A 13,148-nucleotide genomic window follows, 5' to 3' on the forward strand; every position below is an offset into this window, starting at 1 on the left:
GTTCCCTGGGACGCACACCCAGACAAACATCAACTGTGCCTGGAGGATCACCAACTCGGTGAAGGACGCTCTCTGGGTGGTCCGAAACCTGTTGACCTTCCAGCTGAAGGAGTTGACCCCGACTGAGTGTTGCGGACTGGCACATTCCAAGGTCCAGGACTACGTGTTGAGGGACGCGCTGAAGCTTGGAGCAGCTGCCACCAAGCCGCGGTGGGGAAAGACCACCGTGTAAGGTCTGCCTGCCTAAGAAGACCAGGGGGCCCATGCAGCAATTGGGCTCTGCTGACGCCTCAGCTAAATATCTGGATGGTCAATGTACAGACTTGTGTATATGAATGATTAATTCCGATCTCTGTATGGAAAGAAATGGAATGTATACATATGTATGGCATCACCAATTGTATAGATATCAAGATAAAATTATGAATAAAGTATATTTTTGAAATTAAAAAAACTGGTATCTTAAGGAGAACATCTTGTGAGCAACTAACAACATGCCTTCATGATAATTATGTGGCCAGGCATGTGCACAGGCTTCACACTCCTCACTGTTAGTATTGTGTACATACCACACTGCTTCCTATCCTCTGAGATATATATAGCATACACCTTGCTATTCTATGCTGCATGTAACATTGTTCTCACTATCTTGAAGGATCCTCTTATGGCACCACATGTGATACTTCCCCAATGCTTTGAGCTACCTGCTGTATGTTGTCCAAGTCTCTGAAACTCTCTAGAGGAGCAAAAGGAAATCATCGCAAGAACCTTCCTCAGCCACCTCTTCCCAGTGACCAAGAAACACCTTTCAGAGGAGCAAGGTGGGTTCTGCTCATTGACAAGCAACACAGGCGGGATTTCCGTGACATGGCCATTTCATGTCACAAAGCTGGTCTTTTTTTCTAAAAGCTGTTCCTTTTCTCAAGGATATTGTGTCCTTGATTGTTTTCAGAGGGGTCATAAAACACTCCGAGCTTCAAAACGGCTGGATTTGGTACAGATATGAAAAGCCTTTTTGTCTGTACGTAAACAGATGAGACTTTAGGCCAAAGCTTTTATGTTTAGAAGTGACCTGTATAATGAAAGGACAGTGGCCAGCCCTGGAAACTGAAGTTAGGTTAGGGAGTTCAGCAGTGGAGCTGTGTGGAAACAGGCTGCTCAACTCTCTCTCCTTCTGCCCTTCTAACTTTGACCTGTAAGCCTTGGTTTCATTTTTTGCTCTGTGTTTATTGGGACTGTTGTGTATATTCAGAACAATATAATTAAGTCTAGTTTGGGATAGTCTGAGTTCTGTGGGCATTCGATATTGTGTCCTTTGTGTTTCATTCCGGAATTTTGTGAATACATTTTTGTCTGTTTTAAAACCTGGTAGTCAACCTAGCTAACTTACTCTGGGTAATTTTCACAGTACACTTACTGAAATAAAGTTATGGCCTGAGCTGCCTGTTTAAGAATGCTTTGAGTGGTCTGGCCTAGTCCATAACACAGTTGGAATGATGCTAACCCTGCATGTACCCTTTCTATGAACTCATGAAAGCCTTTGTTCTGTCAACTGTGAAGACTTATGAAGTATCCTTCTCAAATGTGACTGCCTCCCAAAGTTTATCACCAACATCCACCTTTTCCCCAATGACATGCAAGCCGTGATCCTCACCAATGGAATTTACAGAGCCTATCACTGAAGGCTTGAGGTCAAACAGGATTTGTCACTGCACTAATCATCTCCTCCATTTCCCTTATTGGAATATTGCACCACAACTGCAGCAAACTACCCAGAGGTGTGGAGATAACATAGCTCTCCCTGGCCTTTATAAACAAAATGCTCTTAATTTCCCTATTGCCTGGAAACACTCCCCTCACAACCTCCATATGACATGGCTCTCAGTAGCCTTTGCTTTTTGTTAATGAACACTCCTTAATAGGCTCTACGCTGCTTGCATTCTTGGCAATGTTCTTGACTCCAGGTCAAGAGGTTATGGTTCAAGTCCTCCACTCCAGGGGAGATGAGCACAAATTAAAGCTAAGATGTCAGTGCAATATTAAGGGTGCGCCACATTGACTGTGGTGCAGACAGAAAATGTAAACCAAGACATGTGGTGGCACAGTTGTGATGTCACAGGATTAGTAATCCAGAAGCGTCAGGTAATGTCTTGGGAACAAGGGTTCAAATCCCAACACAGCACAGGGTGAAATTTCAGTTCAATAAATCTAGAATTAAAGGAAAGCTTGTCTAATGGAAGCTGTGAATTAAACAAAATACTTATCCTGCTGATAAAAAAAAATCCCACAGGTCTACAAAACAAGATGCTTGCCATAGAGATAAAATGTCAGTGGTGGTAAATTTCAGTCATTCTCGGCATCTGAATCAAAGTGATTAGTTTACAGCAACCATTAAATTTCAAAGCCACTGAGGGTTTTAAATAAAAGGACTAGCAGGTGGCCTTTCTCTCTTTATGACTTGTTGAACACAAAGTTTACTCTGCAATGATGCCTGGTCCCAGCCATCACTGCGTTCTCACACATACGGCCCTCCTTTGACAAAGTAATAATAGAACAGGAGAGAGAAATGACTTGTCAAAGAAATTATTTAATACGGAGATAAATGTTTTAATCATATTCTATAGTTCATTCACCTGGCATTGCTATCAAAGGATAAAGTGATGCTTCCGGGACTCTCACTTAGCTATTTGATGGTTCAATTGGAATGCTTTGCAGGAAGTAATGGGGGCAATTATATTAGACAAAACCTTGACAAAAACTTACAATATTTCTGCATCCAATATTCTAATGTGGGGCGTTTATGTGATTTATTCAAAGCAGGGTGTATCAGCAGTAGTGGCTTCAGAGTTTGTGTATTTGTGTGTGCTTTTTTTTAAGGGACTCTCTGAGGCCAAGGCTGGGAGCAAACCATCCTTTTTTACCCTCCTACACAGACTGACGACAAGGCTCAGTTCCTTCTGCTTGGCAGAGTAATCAGATTCTATTTAAATCAAACAGAAATTCAAGAACTTTTATTGTTCCTTTTGGAATTGGATTAACAAAAGCAAGTCATTTAGATAGTGCACCTCATGACTGCAGGATGCTCCAGGGTGTTTGGAAACTAATGAAACACTGTTTGAAGCCCTGTAATGGAGGAAATGTGGCAGCCAATTTACACATATAAAGATCCCACACGCAATATAATAACCAGCTAATCTGTTTTAATGATGTTGTTTAGGGGTAAATATTTTCCAGAACATTGTGGAGGACTCTCCAGAATAGTGCTGTGGGAGGTTAGCCTGAACTTCTCACTCCAGTATCTGGATGGCACTTGAACCCATGTCCATTTTATTCCGAGGTAAGTGTGTGACCTCTGAGTAATTGTGGATACCTTACAAGCCAAGCTGTAATTAATGAAATCTAATATAAGCTAAACTGTCAAGAACAAACAACAGAATAACAGAAGTACAGCACAGAAACAGGCCCTTCAGCCCTCATCATATCCTAACTAAACTAAAAAACAAACCTTATTCTGTCCATTTTCCTCTATTTCTTCCCTATTCAGGTAATTGTCTAGATGCCTCTTCAATGTCACCAATGTGCCTGCTTCCACCACCCCTTCTAGCAATGCATTCCAAGCTCCTATAACTCTCTGCATGAAAAACATCCCTCACACATCTCCCTTAAACTTTCTGCATCTCACCTTGAACCTGTGACCCATTGTAATCGAAACCTCAACCCTGAGAAAAAGCCTCTGACTATCCACCCTATCTATGCCTCTGATAATGTTGTAGACCTCTATCAGGTCTCCTCTCAGCCCCCATCTTGTCACATAAGTATGATTTCCTGTGATGGGATTGTTTAGCCAACTTTGGGATGGCATGGTGGCTCAGTGGTTAGCACTGCTGCCTCACAGAGCTATGGACCTGGGTTCGATTCCTGCCTTGGGTGCCTGTCTGTGTGGAGTTTGCAAATTCTCCCCGTGTCTGTGTGGGTTTCCTCAATGTGCTCCGGTTTTATCCCACAATCCAAAAAGATATGTAGGTCAGGTGAATTGGCCATGCTAAATTGCCAAGTCAGGGGTAAATATAAGGTAGAGGAAGAGGTCTGGATGGGTTACTCTTTGGAGGGTCAGTATGAACTTGTTGGGCTGAAGGGCCTGTTTCCATACTGTAGGGAATATAATCTAATCTAAAGCAAACACTGTTGATTAGGGCTGAGATTGTGCAACATAGGAAGTAAGTGATTTTATCAATTAACACTTGGTCTTTGTGATCTCCATACTCATTTATTTGCAGTTATGTTTTGCCATTTTTAGCCCTCTCAGGAAATTACCAGACAAGGTGTTCGTGTGGGTTGGATGGGAGTGTCTGGTTGCTCAGGGATATGCTGTCAGGATGTGATGGTCCATCTGATCTTTACCATACATTTATATATCTCCATGAAGGGAAGTTCCATGACTTGCCCTGTGTTTCAGAATTAGCTTTTGACAATTCTGCCTGGTTTTCTGCACAATAGCAGAATCAGTGATAGACGATTCTTTCCAGGATGGGGTAGCCCTCTTAAACTTCTCAAACTCACTGTTTAAGTTACTTACTGAGAACAGATACTATGCTGCGAGACTAAATGAATTCAGGGTCAGAGAATAGGGAACAAGATCTGGGCATGAAGCAGTTGCATCTGGGTTACGTTTTTCCAGCTCTAGTCTCTGTTGAGTACTTTCTCCAATAATTGGCAGAACTTTAGACAACTGATGGAAATTCCTCAAAGAATCTACCTGACAGCTGCAGGGAAGAAAGAAAATAGAAGAAAAATTTATATTTACAAAGCATCTTTTGCAACCCCCCACTTAGCTACTTCCAATAGCATTAAACAGTCAAGTTTGACACCCAGATATTGGTCAATTTACAGGTTTTACAGAGTACATTAAAGGAGGGAAATTAGATAGAAAAGTCCTGAAAGAGGCATCAGAGCTTGGGACCCAGGAGGGTTTTCTTGGAGAGATTAAAATATGATAATTCTCAAGATGCCAGAATTAGAGGAACCAACATTTCTCAAGGGGTTGGGGGATGGAAGGATATTGCAGAAGCAAGAAGTAACAAGACTAGGAATGGATTTCAAAATAAAGGTTAAGATTTCAAAAAGACAGAAAGAGAGAGAAAAAAATATATAGGAGAGGAAGCAAGGAGGACAGAGAGAGAGAGAGAAAGAGATACGGGGTGGGGGGTTGCAAAAGAAAGGAAGAAAAAGCAAGAGAGGAAGGAAGGGGAGTGAGATGGAGAGAGAGAAAGGAAGTGAGAGAGAGAGAAAGAAAGGAAGGAAGGAAGAAAGAAGAAAAGAAAAGTTGATTTAGAAAGAAAGGAGAGGAATGGAAAAACGGAGGAATGAAAGGGAGTACTGATATTTGCTCTCTTGAATGGATGCAAAAGATCCCAAGGCACTTTAAGATGAGCAGGGAAGTTGTCCCTATGTCTCAGACAATATTTATCCCTCAACTAACACCACGAAACTAGATTCCCTGTTCATGATCATATTACTGTTTGTGGAAGCTTGCTTTGCATAACATGGCTTCTTACACTACAACAGTGACAATATTTCAGAAGGACCTTAGATCATCCATTGGAACATCCATATGAACAAGGAGTAGCAGGAGACCTTTCAACCCCATAGAGTTTGCTCTGCCACAGATTGATTTGATGAATCCATAAATGCACATTGTTTTCCACCTCCAATTACCTTTCACCCATTGCTTACCAAGAATCTAACCAGCTGGTCCTTAAAAATATTCAAGGACTCTGATCCCACCATTTTTTGAAAAAAGAATTCCAATGATTCACAATGCTCTGCAAAAAAAAGTACCCTCATCTCTGTTTAAAACCAGCGATCTCTGAGTGGGAAACAGTGACTCAGTTCTAGATTTGACCATAAGTGGCAACATCCTCTCTACTACTCCCGTCATGACCTCTCAGTTTCAATCAATTTGGTTCTTACAATTCTGAACTTCAGTGGGTATAAGGCTAGCCTGTTGAACCTTTCCATATAAGACAAAATTCCAGGCATTAGTCTGATAAACCTTCCCTAAATGGCTTCCAATGCATTTACACCCTACCTTAACTAAGGGAACCAATTAATAATCCAGATGTGATCTCACCAGTGTCATGTGTAACTGAAGTATAACCTTACTGCTTTTGTATTCAATCCCCTTCACGAAAAGTACTGTTTAAAAAGGGAGTAAGGCAAAAGATGGGAAATTACTGACCGATTAGCATAACCTTGGCTGTAGGTAAGATATTGGAATCCATACCTTCCATTTCTTCACCCAAGCTATTTACATAAATTCTAAATAGCCGAGGTTCTAGCATTGTTTCTGCTGCACACCGCTGACTCTCTGCCTGGTACCCTCAGGGTGTGAATTGAGGCAATGCAAAGACCGGACCATTTCTACCGCATCCGGAATTTTGCAATGGAAACAGTGGGGGAACAACATGACTTCAAATTGGACTAAGAGCACTTCCAGAGGGATTGGCCTTTGGGATCGCTATGCTTCATGTCTGGAAATTTCCATTCTTAAACAATAGTAATGGTGCTGCCGAAGTCAAATGGAGGTCTGTTCAGTTCGGGGACCCTCTCAGTGCTTCAAGTGCACGTAAATGTAGTCTTGTACAAGTAAGAGGTGCCTTTGCTTTGTCTGTTGGATAGAGTCACACTCCAATGTTTGTTTCCTTGCTATGCTACTGTACAGAACCGAACCACGTTTGTGACTGCATAACAATTTTTTTCATATATAACTGAGGTATATTTTGAAATTAATAAAAGCCCAGGCAACTTTTCAGTCACAAATCCCCTCCAGCCCCATCCTAGCTGATTTACTCAGATCCATCATAGGACATTTCTTGCAGACCCCTGACAAAGAGGAAAATTACATTTTAACAGTCTCCAAGGCAACAATAAAACTTGCGTGTTAACAAAACTAAGTCCAATAATTACCTCATAAACATTCAGTTTTCTTCTCTGAGATAAGCAAATATTTCAAACTAAAAATGATTCCCTCTTTAACTTCCTTCTCCTTTAAGAGATAATTGAGAAAAAGGAAAATTGGACTGTGTAGGAACTAATTATCTGCAAAGGAACTGTATTGGACCCTAGAGGAAATATGATTTCCCACCTCCCACACAAACCTCCCCCCCCAACCCTATCTCATAAGCACCACTACAAATAATGTTCAGAAAATGTCGAGAGTAGGAAGGGAGATGAGTTATGAGGTAGAGAGATGGAAAAAGGCAATGAATAAGGACCGCTGTCTTCTAATAAGGTCTGTTCCCAGTAATTACTCCGACACAATTTGATCAACCAAGGCTAAGTATCTTCATATGAAGGGGATCGGATGAAATTAGTCCTGATGTAATAAGTACCATTTGTCAGCATTAGCGAGAGGTGCTGACAGCTCCTGCCATCTCCGCAGCAACAGGGGGTTCATACATCACTGTGGAAACAAACCACAGCCTCTGAGATAATGTGTGAGAAGGTTAGCAGCTTGACTTGTTTGAATAATAAAATAAAAGTTATTGGGTTTCCACAATCAGCTCCTCTGTGTTAAAAGATAAATGATAAGCATTGGTTAGATTATCCCGAAGGAGATTAATTTAGCCTTCTTCACAATATTCTAGTGGGTCAAAGGCTGTCATATGACCAAATATGCCAATTGGAAGTCTGAAAATAACCAATTATTTCAGCTTGAGACTCCCTTCCTCTGGGGCACTGGCAGAAATATTACAAGTGCCTTATACAGATGGCTGCTGGGTGTATAATGAGGGTATTAGACAATCAAGGAGTTAGTTAAAATGCCAGACTTCAGATCTGAGAAATTGTATATTGTTCTTTTTGTCCTGTCCTCCAGTGTGTGATTTCCCAAACCCCACTGTCTCTTTGCAATCAAAGGTCAGATTTACTGTACTGCACTCCTGTGACATAAAATCATGCTCCTATGCACAAAGTCCTTCAATTCCCAGGATCTGCGAGAGAAGAGTAAGGTGTTTCTTGTATAAGATAGTGGTACTGAAAGGGTTAAGACGGAAATTACATTTGGTTCCATGCAGAGGAATGAATAGTCCATTTCCAACATCCTGTTGGGGTCACACTGGTTCCTGGTGGTCTTGATAACTGTCTGTAACAAGCCAATGTAATTGTAAATTTTGCCACCATTCTATAAGATCCCATTGGGAAGACAGGTGCCCCTTCTTATTAAGAGTCGTGAGTGGTCCATCCTCCACCATTGTTTACTAAATAAGTCCTTAAACGCAGCTTTCTCTCAGCTCAAGGTGCGAGTAGTTAATTCCACTGAAATACAATAACAATTTGAGACTCTTTTGTGGCCCAGTGGTAGTGCCTCTACCTGGACTGAGAGATCTGGGTTCAAGTCCCACCTGTTCTAGACAACATCTCTGAACAGGTATATTAGAAAAATAAGTTAAATTTTAAAAAAGAACTTCTTTACCAAGGGCTCTTGTGGCACGGTGTAGTATCTCTACGTCGGAGTCATAAGGCCTTGGTTCAAGTCCCACCGGTTCAAAGGTGTGTAATAACATTACAGTAATATTTTGGGACCTCCTCTAGTACAGTGTTAGCATCCCTCTCCCTGAAATGGGAGATCCAGGTTAAAGTCCCACCTGCTACAGAGATGTGTAACGACATCCCTGAACAGGTTGATTTAAAAAAAAGCAGATTAAAAAAATACGATAATGCTTTTATCAATGTTTCTTCCTTGATCCATGCCACCCAGAAATCAGACCAAGTGGTTGCTCACTTTATTGTCATCTATGGATTGCACTGTGCATAGGATAGAAGGCTACATTTGGCTACTCACTAATATACATGACACTTTGGAGCAAAACATTGTAGTAAAGCACTTAGGATGTTCATGAAAGAGGTTACAAGACTGTCTCTCATTCATTGAGCAGAGACTTGGAATTGCCTCCAACCTACGAACCCAACATATTCGCAAACAGCATCACCTTCATCAAATCATGTCCAGTAAAACTCCTTCTGAAATGAGGTGCCAAGTTAACTGTCAAGTACTGCAGCAAGACATGATCTCAGCTGCAGCTTAGTCCAATTTCCAAAGTGAAATTCCAGTTTCGACCCCACAAATTTGAAAACAAATAAATTTCCAGTAGCTCATGTTGATGACATGATCAGAAGTTAAAGATAGTTGTGCAAAGACAGTCATGGCCAAACCTGTTCAGCCCCACAAACCTTTCAGTTCTTTCCTATGGATGAACCCCTGGATGTTTACCTCCACGTGCTGCTCATTCACTTCCAGGGGCACTGCAACATTATGGCAACACTGTATGTGTAGACTTTCACGATGGTCACTGAAATCACTCTGTGCTCCCATAGTGGTTCATGCATGTTGGCAGCAATTGGTGACAATATTCTATGTTGTCCAAGGTAATCAGCTTCCAGTGTCAACTTGCACAATGATGTAAGAGCAGATTATTGGCAAATAATGCAGGTAGATGCTTTCTCCATGATATGAATTAAAAGCATGGGCAACTGGATAAGACATATAACTTGTGTCTAAATCAGTGTATCAGAAGACTGAAGGCTCAAGTTTGCCACAGTCATTTTGTACAAATATTTGGTTAGACTTCATGAAATAAATAATAACAAAACCTAATAAAAACATTCCCACAAAACACTGCAAGACTCTTTAGTAGGACTGGATATTCTTGTTGTTTTAGCTAAATTAAATTTTGTTTATTTAGAAAATGAACAAAATACAAAGGGGAGTGTAAAATAATTAGTGACGGTGGGACAGTCATACCAGATGTAGTAATAATCTCTCCTTCACCATAAGGCTACAGGGACGGCTCTTACAGCACAGTGGTATTATCCCTACCTCTCAGCCAGGAAGATTAGATTCAAGTCCCATTTGCTTCAGAGTTGTGCAGTAACATCTCAGAACAGGTTACCACTTGCAGGTGAAACTAGATCTAGGGGGCATAGCCTCAAAATGCGTGGGAGTAGATTTAGGACTGAGTTGAGGAGGAACTTCTTCACCCTAAGGATTGTGAATCTGTGGAATTCCCCACCCAGTGAAACAGTTGAGGCTACCTTGTTGGACCCTTTCAAGGCAAAGATAGATAGAGTTTTGAACAGTAAACGAATTGAGGGTTATAGTGAGTGGGCGGGAAGTGGAGCTGAGTCCACAATAAGATCAGCCATGACCTTATTGAATAGCAGAGCAGGCTCGATGGTCCAGATGGCCTATCACTGCTCCTACTTCTTATATTTAGAAGATTCAAAACAAAGGTTTTTGGTTCTTGTGTCAACACACATTGTCATTTGCATTCCTTAACTGTGAACAATTGGGCAGCACCATCTTTCTTACTGGCAACTACCTGAACTATTGCTGGCTCTGATGCTTCAGTTGGACAGGCAGCTTTTGCACGTGTGCAAACAGTGTGCCACCTGCTGGTTGCTTTGCACTGGTGTTAGTTGTTGCCTTATGGCCATGATATTGCTTTTTGTCACCAATCCTAAATCTTAAAAAATGATTAAACAGAATACAGGAAAGAGATTAGATCTCCATGGCATGGTGTTATGACAACAATCTCTCCATCAATGCTGGTAAAACAAAGGAGCTGGTCATCAACTTCAGGAAGTGGAGCTGAGGGAGGGATAGTCAAGAGCTTGACTTCTTTGGAGTAAAAACAATGGCTGCAGATGCTGGAAACCAGATTCTGGATCAGTGGTGCTGGAAGAGCACAGCAGTTCAGGCAGCATCCGATGAGCAGCGAAATCGACGTTTCGGATAAAAGCCCTTCATCAGGAATAAAGGCAGTGAGCCTGAAGCGTGGAGAGATAAGCTAGAGGAGGGTGGGGGTGGGGAGAGAGTACCATAGAGTACAATGGGTGAGTGGGGGAGAGGATGAAGGTGATAGGTCAGGGAGGAGAGGGTGGAGTGGATAGGTGGAAAAGGAGCTAGGCAGGTCAGACAAGTCCGGACAAGTCATGGGGATAGTGCTGAGCTGGAAGTTTGAAACTAGGGTGAGGTGGGGGAAGGGTAAATGAGGAAGCTGTTGAAGTCCACATTGAAGCCCTGGGGTTGAAGTGTTCCGAGGCGGAAGATGAGGCGTTCTTCCTCCAGGCGTCTGGTGGTGAGGGAGCGGCGGTGAAGGAGGCCCAGGACCTCCATGTCCTCGACAGAGTGGGAGAGGGAGTTGAAATGTTGGGCCACGGGGCTGTGTGGTTGATTGGTGCGGGTGTCTCAGAGATGTTCCCTAAAGTGCTCTGCTAGGAGACGCCCAGCCTCCCCAATGTAGAGGAGACCGCATCGGGAGCAACGGATACAATAAATGATATTAGTTGATGTGCAGATAAAACTTTGATGGATGTGGAAGGCTCCTTTAGGGCCTTGGATGGAGGTGAGGGAAGAGGTGTGGGCTCAGGATTTACAGTTCCTGCGGTGGCAGGGGAAAGTGCCAGGATGGGAGGGTGGGTCGTAAGGTGGCATGGACCTGACCAGCTAGTCACGGAGGGAACGGTTTTGCTTCTTTGGAGTAAAGATCACCACCAACCTGTCCTGGTTCATCCATTTCAATGCTCTGGCTAAGAAAGCATAACAACATCTCTACTTGCTCAGAAGCCTAAGGAAATTTGGCATGTCCACTAATTTGTATCGAGGCACCTTAGAAAGCATTCTATCCGAATGCAGCACAGCTTGTTTCAGCAACTGCTGTGCCCACAACTATAAAAAACTATGAGAGCTGTGGAGATAGCCCAGCCCATCAAGAAAACCAGTCTTCCATCCATTGACTCTGTCAATGAATCCTGCCTTGGGAAAGCAGCCAACATAATCAAAGACCCCTCCCATCCCAGTTATACTCCCTTCCATTCACTTCCATTGGGCAGAAGATATAAAGCACGCACCAATAGATTGAAGAACAGTTTCTTCCCCACTGTTTTCAGACTTATGAATGTTCCTCTCATATATTCTTGTGGCTGTAATACTATATTCTGTATTCTGTTCTATTATCCTAATGTACTTAAGGTAAGGTTCCCTGAAAGGTTGTACCCAAAACGTCCACCTCCTGATGCTGCCTGGCTTGCTGTGTGCTTCCAGCCCCCTGTTTGTCTACTTTGGATTCTAGCATCTGCAGTTTTTTTTTGTCTCTAACAAGATTTGCACACAAAACAATATGTTTCACTGTATCTCAGCACATGTGACAGTAATAAATCAAATCAACCTATGGCACCTCCAATGCTGACAGCATCACAGAACAGTAACGGTATAGCAGGAGGCCATTTGACCTGTCCTGCCCATTCCAGCTCATTGAAAGAGCAACTCAGCTAGTCCCACTTCACTGTGTTTACCCTGTGGCTCCACACATTCTATCTCTTCAGATAATTATCTTATATATTGATGAAAGTCACAATCTAATCTACCTCTAAAACACGAAGCAGCACCGCATTCCAAATTCCACCCACTTGCAGCATAAAAAGTTTAAAAAACATTAAGCAAAACATTGGAAATAACTAGTTACTGCTGTATTCAACTCAACCAAACAGAGCCCACTTGCTAACCAATTAGAACCTTTTTTTTTCCTGTAGGATAAATCACTGTTTGGGATTCTTGCGATTCTATCCTGATGAGAGCAAGATAAATAACTATCACAACATGTCCCTTTATACAGCAATAACAAGATTCACCTTCCCCCATGTTGCTATGTTTGACATTAACATTAGATTGATGACCTCTAGTTCTTGGCCCTACTGGGAGGAACAGCTTCTCCCTATCAATCTGATTTCTAAAGTCTTCCCTTGCAACACAAGCCTCTGTGCAGTGATTCTCCTGGAATTATACAGCATAGGAGAGAGCTGAACATCTCACCATACTGATTTTTCTCAGCTTCTGCAGTCAACATTTAACACTGTACAGTAAACTGTTATATTAAACCCCTCATTCAATTTTGCAGTCAACGATACTGATGTAATGGCAGGCCACTGCCACTAGATGGCTCAAGTCTTGGGTTCGTGAAATGTGTGGGGGCTCGTTTCCATGGATACTTTAGGTGCCCAACATCGGCTAAGATGGCCAAGATAGGGTCTTGATGCAGCAGTAGGTTCAAGCACCTTTGGTTTATAAAATCATGAGAGACATTGATATG

At 42.2% G+C, this 13,148-nt stretch overlaps 1 protein-coding gene across 5 annotated transcripts in view; it reads right to left on the bottom strand.

Moving 5' to 3' along the window:
- Positions 1–13,148, bottom strand: part of LOC132820866 (cell adhesion molecule DSCAM) — a 597,498-nt gene that overhangs the window by 341,265 nt on the left and 243,085 nt on the right. The window lies entirely within an intron of this gene.

Source organism: Hemiscyllium ocellatum, chromosome 12 (genome assembly GCF_020745735.1).
Source record: "Hemiscyllium ocellatum isolate sHemOce1 chromosome 12, sHemOce1.pat.X.cur, whole genome shotgun sequence".
Taxonomy (NCBI): domain Eukaryota; kingdom Metazoa; phylum Chordata; class Chondrichthyes; order Orectolobiformes; family Hemiscylliidae; genus Hemiscyllium; species Hemiscyllium ocellatum.